Source organism: Misgurnus anguillicaudatus, chromosome 12 (assembly GCF_027580225.2).
Source record: "Misgurnus anguillicaudatus chromosome 12, ASM2758022v2, whole genome shotgun sequence".
NCBI classification, from domain to species: Eukaryota; Metazoa; Chordata; class Actinopteri; order Cypriniformes; family Cobitidae; genus Misgurnus; species Misgurnus anguillicaudatus.
Genome location: NC_073348.2, coordinates 5,001 through 15,000, shown reverse-complemented (window position 1 = coordinate 15,000; position 10,000 = coordinate 5,001).

The window sequence follows — 10,000 nt, the reverse complement described above, 5'->3', positions numbered from 1 at the left end:
CGGGTGCACGGTCGTCGGGTAGACGGGCCGATGTTCCCGGGGTCGTATCTCGGCCGGGGAAGGGGGTACGGAGACGGGGGTGGGGTCGTTGGAAAGGTCTCTCCGCGGGGCGTCCGTGGGTGTCCGTCCGGAAAGGCTGCGGTGAACGGTGCCGGTGCTACGGCCGTGGGAATATCAAGGGTTAGGGTCCGTATCTCGGCCGGGGAAGGGGGTACGGAGACGGGGGTGGGCTCGTTGGAAAGGTCCCCTCGGGTGGAGTAAGGGCTCCAAAGGGCTAAGGTCTCGGACGTATGGCGCCCGAGCTACGGCCGTTTAAAGGTGCGGCGGTGGTGGTCCGTATCTCGGCCGGGGAAAGGGTTAGAGAGACGCGGGTTGGCTCGTCTGAAAGGTCTCCTCCGGTGGAGTAAGGGATCCAAAGGGCTTAGGTCTCGGACGTATGGCGCCCGAGCTACGGCCGTTTAAAGGTCCGGCGGTGGTGGTCCGTATCTCGGCCGGGGACAGGGTTAGAGAGACGCGGGTTGGCTCGTCTGAAAGGTCTCCTCCGGTGGAGTAAGGGATCCAAAGGGCTAAGGTCTCGGACGTATGGCGCCCGAGCTACGGCCGTTTAAAGGTCCGGCGGTGGTGGTCCGTATCTCGGCCGGTGTTAGGGTTAGAGAGACGCGGGTTGGCTCGTCTGAAAGGTCTCCTCCGGTGGAGTGAGGGATCCAAAGGGCTTAGGTCTCGGACGTATGGCGCCCGAGCTACGGCCGTTTAAAGGTGCCGCGGTGGTGGTCCGTATCTCGGCCGGGGAAAGGGTTAGAGAGACGCGGGTTGGCTCGTCTGAAAGGTCTCCTCCGGTGGAGTGAGGGATCCAAAGGGCTTAGGTCTCGGACGTATGGCGCCCGAGCTACGGCCGTTTAAAGGTGCCGCGGTGGTGGTCCGTATCTCGGCCGGGGAAAGGGTTAGAGAGACGCGGGTTGGCTCGTCTGAAAGGTCTCCTCCGGTGGAGTGAGGGATCCAAAGGGCTTAGGTCTCGGACGTATGGCGCCCGAGCTACGGCCGTTTAAAGGTGCCGCGGTGGTGGTCCGTATCTCGGCCGGGGAAAGGGTTAGAGAGACGCGGGTTGGCTCGTCTGAAAGGTCTCCTCCGGTGGAGTGAGGGATCCAAAGGGCTAAGGTCTCGGACGTATGGCGCCCGAGCTACGGCCGTTTAAAGGTGCCGCGGTGGTGGTCCGTATCTCGGCCGGGGAAAGGGTTAGAGAGACGCGGGTTGGCTCGTCTGAAAGGTCTCCTCCGGTGGAGTGAGGGATCCAAAGGGCTAAGGTCTCGGACGTATGGCGCCCGAGCTACGGCCGTTTAAAGGTCCGGCGGTGGTGGTCCGTATCTCGGCCGGTGTTAGGGTTAGAGAGACGCGGGTTGGCTCGTCTGAAAGGTCTCCTCCGGTGGAGTAAGGGATCCAAAGGGCTAAGGTCTCGGACGTAAGGCGCCCGAGCTACGGCCGTTTAAAGGTGCCGCGGTGGTGGTCCGTATCTCGGCCGGGGAAAGGGTTAGAGAGACGCGGGTTGGCTCGTCTGAAAGGTCTCCTCCGGTGGAGTGAGGGATCCAAAGGGCTAAGGTCTCGGACGTATGGCGCCCGAGCTACGGCCGTTTAAAGGTCCGGCGGTGGTGGTCCGTATCTCGGCCGGTGTTAGGGTTAGAGAGACGCGGGTTGGCTCGTCTGAAAGGTCTCCTCCGGTGGAGTAAGGGATCCAAAGGGCTAAGGTCTCGGACGTAAGGCGCCCGAGCTACGGCCGTTTAAATGTGCGGCGGTGGTGGTCCGTATCTAGGCCGGGGTAAGGGTTAGATATACGCGGGTTGGCTCGTCTGAAAGGTCTCCTCCGGTGGAGTAAACGATCCAAAGGGCTAAGGTCTCGGACTTAAGGCGCCCGAGCTACGGCCGTTTAAAGGTCCGGCGGTGGTGGTCCGTATCTCGGCCGGTGTTAGGGTTAGAGAGACGCGGGTTGGCTCGTCTGAAAGGTCTCCTCCGGTGGAGTAAGGGATCCAAAGGGCTAAGGTCTCGGACGTAAGGCGCCCGAGCTACGGCCGTTTAAAGGTGCCGCGGTGGTGGTCCGTATCTCGGCCGGGGTTAGGGTTAGAGAGACGCGGGTTGGCTCGTCTGAAAGGTCCCCTCGGATAGAGTAACCGACCCAAGGGGCTAAGGTCTCGGACTTAAGGCGCCCGAGCTACGGCCTTTTAAAGGTGCGGCGGTGGTACTCCGTATCTCGGCCGCGGAAGGGGCTAGAGACTCGCGGGTGGGCTCGTTCGAAAGGTCTCCTCCGGTGGAGTAAACGATCCAAAGGGCTAAGGTCTCGGACTTAAGGCGCCCGAGCTACGGCCTTTTAAAGGTGCGGCGGTGGTACTCCGTATCTCGGCCGCGGAAGGGGCTAGAGACTCGCGGGTGGGCTCGTTCGAAAGGTCTCCTCCGGTGGAGTAAACGATCCAAAGTGCTAAGGTCTCGGACTTAAGGCGCCCGAGCTACGGCCTTTTAAAGGTGCGGCGGTGGTACTCCGTATCTCGGCCGCGGAAGGGGCTAGAGACTCGCGGGTGGGCTCGTTCGAAAGGTCTCCCCCCGCGGAGCCACCGACCCAAAGGGCTAAGGTCTCGGACCTAAGGCGCCCGAGCTACGGCCGTGGGAAAATCCGGAGACGGACCGGCCTATCCCCCCCGCGGAAGGGGCTAGAGACCCGCGGGTGGGCTCGTTCGAAAGGTCTCCTCCGGTAGAGCCACCGACCCGAAGGGCTAAGGTCTCGGCCCCGAGGCGCCCGAGATACGGCCGTAGGAAGTTTTCCGAACTTCGACCGGAAGTATCTCCGGCCCCCGGGGTCGCACGGACTCGCGGCCGGCGTCGTCGGAAAGCCCCGGGCGAGACCTTTCGAACGAGACCGGCCGCGCCTCCGGCCGACGAACGCAGCGGACGCTAGGGGCGCCCGAGCTCCGGACGAGCGTTTTTTTTTTTTCGAACCGCCGTATCTCGGCCGCGGAAAGGGTCAGCGGGTCGAGGGCGGGCTCGTTCGAAAGGTCCCCTCGGGTAGAGCGAACGACCCGAAGGGCTAAGGTCTCGGACCCGAGGCGCCGGAGCTACGGCCGCGGGAATGTCCGCGGGCGGCCCCCCGTATCTCCGCCGCGGAAGGGGCCAGAGACTCGCGGGTGGGCTCGTTCGACAGGCCCCCTCCGGCGGACCGACCGACCCGAAGGTCGAAGGCCCCGGGCCCGAGGCGCCGGCGCGGCGCGGTAACGAAATTCGGATTTTCGACCGGAAGTATCTCCGGCCCCCGGGGTCGCACGGACTCGCGGCCGGCGTCGCCGGAAAGCCCCGGACGAGACCTTTCCAACGAGCCCGGCCGCGAGTCCGTGCGACCCCGGGGGCCGGAGATACGGCGCCCGGCAGTTCATTGGCCGATATCTCGGAAACGGTGCGTCGTACGGCCTCGCCGGCTAACGCAGGCCCCCGGGGGCACCCGGGCGACCGGTCGACCTCCGGGCACCCCGACCCCGCCGACCCAGGCCGAGGGGAGGCCTCCGAGGCGGGCAGGCCGCGGCCGCCGACCCCCCTGGGTGAAATCCGGGCGGCCCGCGCACCTCCGGGCCCCCCGACCCTCTCGTCCGGGCCGAGGGGAGGCCTCCGAGGCGGGCATGCCGCGGTCGCAGACCCCCCCTGGGTGAAATCCGGGCGGCCCGCGCACCTCCAGGCCCCCCGACCCTCTCGTCCGGGCCGACCGAGGCGCACCCTCCCGGCCGCGGACCCGGCGGGGTCCCCCACGGCAAGGGACGGTAGGGCGAACAGGTGCCATCGGGTATATAGGGGAGAGCGTCCTCGGCGAGCCAGCCCTTCGATCTCGCGCGAGCCTACCCGACCTAGGCTCACCCTCCCCGGGCACGGGGTCGGGCTCCCTCCCCCTGGAGGTCCGGACCTCCAGGGCGCCCGACCCTGCCTCCCCTGCCCGAAGGGGTGACTCAGGAGCGGACACCGGGCCGGGACAGGGCCGCCCTCCCTCCTGGAAGTCGGGGACCTCCAGGGCCCCCGACCCTGCCTCCCCTGCCCGAGGGGAGGCCTCCGAGGCGGGCGGGACAGGGCCGCCCTCCCTCCTGGAAGTCGGGGACCTCCAGGGCCCTCGACCCAGCCTCCCCTGCCCGAAGGGGTGACTCAGGAGCGGACACCGGGCCGGGACAGGGCCGCCCTCCCTCCTGGAAGTCGGGGACCTCCAGGGCCCACGACCCAGCCTCCCCTGCCCGAAGGGGTGACTCAGGAGCGGACACCGGGTCGGGACAGGGCCGCCCTCCCTCCTGGAAGTCGGGGACCTCCAGGGCCCTCGACCCAGCCTACCTAGCCCGAATGGGTGACTCAGGAGCGGACACCGGGTGGGGACAGGGCCGCCCTCCCTCCTGGAAGTCGGGGACCTCCAGGGCACACGACCCAGCCTCCCCTGCACCGACAAAGGTGCATCGTCCCCGGGCACGGACGGGGACGGGCCGGCCTCCCCGGCCTCAGTGGAAAAAGTCGAGTCGGGTGGCTCGCGCACTTCCAGGGTCCAAGACCCTCTCAGTCGCACCGACAAAGGTGCTTCGTCTCTGGGCGGGACAGGGCCGCCGACCGCTATGGAAGTCGAGTCGGGTGGCTCGTGCACTTCCAGGGTCCTCGACCCTCTCAGTCGCACCGACAAAGGTGCATCGTCCCCGGGCACGGACGGGGACGGGCCGGCCTCAGTGAAAAAGTCGAGTCGGGTGGCTCGCGCACTTCCAGGGTCCTCGACCCTCTCAGTCGCACCGACAAAGGTGCATCGTCCCCGGGCACGGACGGGGACGGGCCGGCCTCAGTGAAAAAGTCGAGTCGGGTGGCTCGCGCACTTCCAGGGTCCAAGACCCTCTCAGTCGCACCGACAAAGGTGCATCGTGTCTGGGCGGGACAGGGCCGCCGACCGCTATGGAAGTCGAGTCGGGTGGCTCGCGCACTTCCAGGGTCCTCGACCCTCTCAGTCGCACCGACAAAGGTGCTTCGTCTCTGGGCGGGACAGGGCCGCCGACCGCTATGGAAGTCGAGTCGGGTGGCTCGCGCACTTCCAGGGTCCTCGACCCTCTCAGTCGCACCGACAAAGGTGCATCGTCCCCGGGCACGGACGGGGACGGGCCGGCCTCAGTGAAAAAGTCGAGTCGGGTGGCTCGCGCACTTCCAGGGTCCTCGACCCTCTCGGTCGCACCGACAAAGGTGCTTCGTGTCTGGGCGGGACAGGGCCGCCGACCGCTATGGAAGTCGAGTCGGGTGGCTCGCGCACTTCCAGGGTCCAAGACCCTCTCAGTCGCACCGACAAAGGTGCTTCGTCTCTGGGCGGGACAGGGCCGCCGACCGCTATGGAAGTCGAGTCGGGTGGCTCGCGCACTTCCAGGGTCCTCGACCCTCTCAGTCGCACCGACAAAGGTGCATCGTCCCCGGGCACGGACGGGGACGGGCCGGCCTCAGTGAAAAAGTCGAGTCGGGTGGCTCGCGCACTTCCAGGGTCCAAGACCCTCTCGGTCGCACCGACAAAGGTGCTTCGTGTCTGGGCGGGACAGGGCCGCCGACCGCTATGGAAGTCGAGTCGGGTGGCTCGCGCACTTCCAGGGTCCAAGACCCTCTCAGTCGCACCGACAAAGGTGCTTCGTCTCTGGGCGGGACAGGGCCGCCGACCGCTATGGAAGTCGAGTCGGGTGGCTCGCGCACTTCCAGGGTCCTCGACCCTCTCAGTCGCACCGACAAAGGTGCATCGTCCCCGGGCACGGACGGGGACGGGCCGGCCTCAGTGAAAAAGTCGAGTCGGGTGGCTCGCGCACTTCCAGGGTCCAAGACCCTCTCGGTCGCACCGACAAAGGTGCTTCGTGTCTGGGCGGGACAGGGCCGCCGACCGCTATGGAAGTCGAGTCGGGTGGCTCGCGCACTTCCAGGGTCCAAGACCCTCTCGGTCGCACCGACAAAGGTGCTTCGTGTCTGGGCGGGACAGGGCCGCCGACCGCTATGGAAGTCGAGTCGGGTGGCTCGCGCACTTCCAGGGTCCTCGACCCTCTCAGTCGCACCGACAAAGGTGCATCGTCCCCGGGCACGGACGGGGACGGGCCGGCCTCCCCGGCCTCAGTGAAAAAGTCGAGTCGGGTGGCTCGCGCACTTCCAGGGTCGACGACCCTCTCAGTCGCACCGACAAAGGTGCATCGTCCCCGGGCACGGACGGGGACGGGCCGGCCTCAGTGAAAAAGTCGAGTCGGGTGGCTCGCGCACTTCCAGGGTCCTCGACCCTCTCAGTCGCACCGACAAAGGTGCATCGTCCCCGGGCACGGACGGGGACGGGCCGGCCTCAGTGAAAAAGTCGAGTCGGGTGGCTCGCGCACTTCCAGGGTCCTCGACCCTCTCAGTCGCACCGACGAAGGTGCATCGTCCTAACCCTAACCTCCAGGGCCCTCGACCCAGCCTGCTTAGCCCGAAGGGGTGACTCAGGAGCGGACACCGGGTCGGGACAGGGCCGCCCTCCCTCCTGGAAGTCGGGGACCTCCAGGGCCCTCGACCCAGCCTACCTAGCCCGAATGGGTGACTCAGGAGCGGACACCGGGTGGGGACAGGGCCGCCCTCCCTCCTGGAAGTCGGGGACATCCAGGGCCCCCGACCCTGCCTCCCCTGCCCGAGGGGAGGCCTCCGAGGCGGGCGGGACAGGGCCGCCCTCCCTCCTGGAAGTCGGGGACCTCCAGGGCCCTCGACCAGGCCTACCTAGCCCGAATGGGTGACTCGGGAGCGGACACCGGGTGGGGACAGGGCCGCCCTCCCTCCTGGAAGTCGGGGGACCTCCAGGGCCCTCGACCAAGCCTACCTAGCCCGAATGGGTGACTCGGGAGCGGACACCGGGTGGGGACAGGGCCGCCCTCCCTCCTGGAAGTCGGGGACCTCCAGGGTACCCGACCAAGCCTACCTAGCCCGAATGGGTGACTCGGGAGCGGACGCCGGGTCGGGACAGGGCCGCCCTCCCTCCTGGAAGTCGGGGACCTCCAGGGCCCTCGACCCAGCCTGCCTAGCCCGAAGGGGTGACTCGGAAGCGGGCGCTCGGGACGGTGCGCGGCCGCCCGTGCGTCCTGGAAGTCCTACACTTCCAGGGTCTTCGACCCACCGCCGAGCCCGAGAAGACGCTCGTAAGCGGACGCGAGGGCGGTACGTGGCACACCCCTAGGCCGAAACGAGGTCTCGTGAGCGGACGCGAGGTGTGCGTCGGAAAACATGGAGCTAAAGTCGGGTGACTCGCGCACTTCCAGGGTGTCGGACCTCGTCGCGCGTACCGACGAGGGCGCCTCATCCTGGGCATGAGGTGTGCGGCGAAAAATATGGAGCTAAAGTCGGGTGACTCGCGCACTTCCAGGGTGTCGGACCTCGTCGCGCGTACCGACGCGGGCGCCTCCTCCCGGGCCCGCCACGGGCAGGGCCCCGTCTCAAAAGGGCCGGTAGTGTGAACAGGTGCCATCGGGTTTATAGGGACGAGCTCCTCGCCACTACTTCCATAGCCGTCCCAGGGCAGACAGAGACAAGAGATTCCCGTTAGGTCTGGCCCAGCCTCGGTGTGCGACGAACGAAAGAACCGTTAAAAGAACTGGAACGGTTGGAACGGTCGAAGGGCGTCTGAGGCGAGGCAGCGCCCGGGGCGAACGCGTCGGTCGCGGAGCGGCCAAAAGCTCGCAAAGAGCTCTCTCTTGTACCCGAAAGATGGGAAACCCATATCCGCGTGCCGCCTAGGCGGAAAGATCCGTCCTGGATCCAGGCTACGGCCTAAAAAGAAAAGCTTTCTTGGGTGATGGGAACTCGGCTACGGCCGCAAAAAGATCCGCCCTGGATCAATGCTACGGCTTAAAAACCACCAAAAGATCCGCCCTGGATCAAGGCTACGGCCTAAAAACGGCAATAAGATCCAAAAGTCCCTGGATCTGTAGGCTACGGACGTGAAAAGATCCGCCCTGGATCAAAGCTACGGCTTAAAAACCTGTTAAAAGATCCGCCCTGGATCAACGCTACGGCTCACGAGCCGCTAAAAGATCCTAAAGTCTCTGGATCTAGGCTACGGCCTTATAAAACGTGAGAAAAGATCCGCCCTGGATCGAGGCCACGGCCTCAGAGGTTCGGCCCCGCACGCATACTCTCAAACGCGGGCGCGAACCGACAAAAGCGTAACAAAACGAGTCGGAACCGTCGAAGGATCTCGGCGTCGGCCGTAAAACGGAAACCCCCGGTCGCGGAGGGCCCCCGGCCGTCGGTCGGGCGGGCGCGAGGATAGGTCACCCGAGCGGTCTCGGAGACCCGGAAGCCGGTCGGGCGAGCGGCCGGCCCCGGTGCCTCCTGCCCTCTCGGGCGCACCGACCCCGCGCGCTTCGTCTCGGGCGACGTCGGAAGGCCTCACGGGCGGTCCCGGGAGTCCCGGAAGTCGGTCGGGCGAGCGGCCGGCCCCGGGGCGTCCCTGATTCTCGTGGGGCGCGGACGAAGGAGCGAGCGAGCGTGGAAGTCGAGTGGAGCGGCTTCCAGGGTCCGAGACCCTCTCCGTGTGACAGACGAAGGTGCATCGTCTGGGGCGGGACAGGGCCGCCGACCTCTATGGAAGTCGAGTGGGGCGGCTTCCAGGGTCCAAGACCCTCTCAGTGTGACAGACGAAGGTGCATCGTCTGGGGCGGGACAGGGCCGCCTTCCTCTATGGAAGTCGAGTGTGGCGGCTCGTTTACTTCCAGGGTCCAAGACCCTCTCAGTCGCACCGACAAAGGTGCTTCGTCCCCGGACGGGGACGGGCCGGCCTCCCCGGCCCTTATGGAAGTCGAGTTGGGTTGCTCGTGCACTTCCAGGGTCCAAGACCCTCTCGGTCGCACCGACAAAGGTGCTTCGTGTCTGGGCGGGACAGGGCCGCCGATCGCTATGGAAGTCGAGTTGGGTGGCTCGCGCACTTCCAGGGTCCAAGACCCTCTCGGTCGCACCGACAAAGGTGCTTCGTGTCTGGGCGGGACAGGGCCGCCGACCGCTATGGAAGTCGAGTTGGGTGGCTCGTGCACTTCCAGGGTCCTCGACCCTCTCAGTCGCACCGACAAAGGTGCATCGTCCCCGGGCACGGACGGGGACGGGCCGGCCTCCCCGGCCTCAGTGAAAAAGTCGAGTCGGGTGACTCGCGCACTTCCAGGGTCGACGACCCTCTCAGTCGCACCGACAAAGGTGCATCGTCCCCGGGCACGGACGGGGACGGGCCGGCCTCCCCGGCCTCAGTGAAAAAGTCGAGTCGGGTGACTCGCGCACTTCCAGGGTCGACGACCCTCTCGGTCGCACCGACAAAGGTGCATCGTCCCCGGGCACGGACGGGGACGGGCCGGCCTCCCCGGCCTCAGCTAAAGTCGAGTCGGGTGACTCGCGCACTTCCAGGGTCGACGACCCTACATGTCAGGCCGACGAAGGCGCTTCGTCTTGGGCGGGACAGGGCCGCCGACGATTATGGATCCCAAGTCGGGTGGCTCGCGCACTTCCAGGGTCACGGACCCTCTCACTCTTACCGACGAAGGTGCGTCGTCCCGGCCGAGTCCCGGGCCGGGCCCCGTCCAGCAGGGGACGGTAGGGTGAACAGGTGCCATCGGGTATATAGGGAAGAGCACCTCGCGACTCTCCAAGGTTGCGGTAGGCCGGATCTCGGGACCTCTCGAGCCCGGCGAGAGGCCTCGTACGTCAGACACAAATGCCTCGAAAAGTCCCGGGCACGCACACGGAGGTAGTGACGAACGAATAAAACGAATGGCACGTCATCCAAGGAAGGCAAGCACCGGCGTCGGCCGTTAAACGAACCACACCGGCGTCGGCCGTTAAACGAAACCCCGGGCGGGACAGGGCCGCCCACGTCTCAGCCGATATGACCGCCGCCTGGAGTGATGCCCAGCCAACGGAGTATGGTCATGGCCCTGAGTCTCTGGAAAACGCACAGCGCCTGGGGCAGGCCCCCGCCCGGTCGACTCGTCGACCG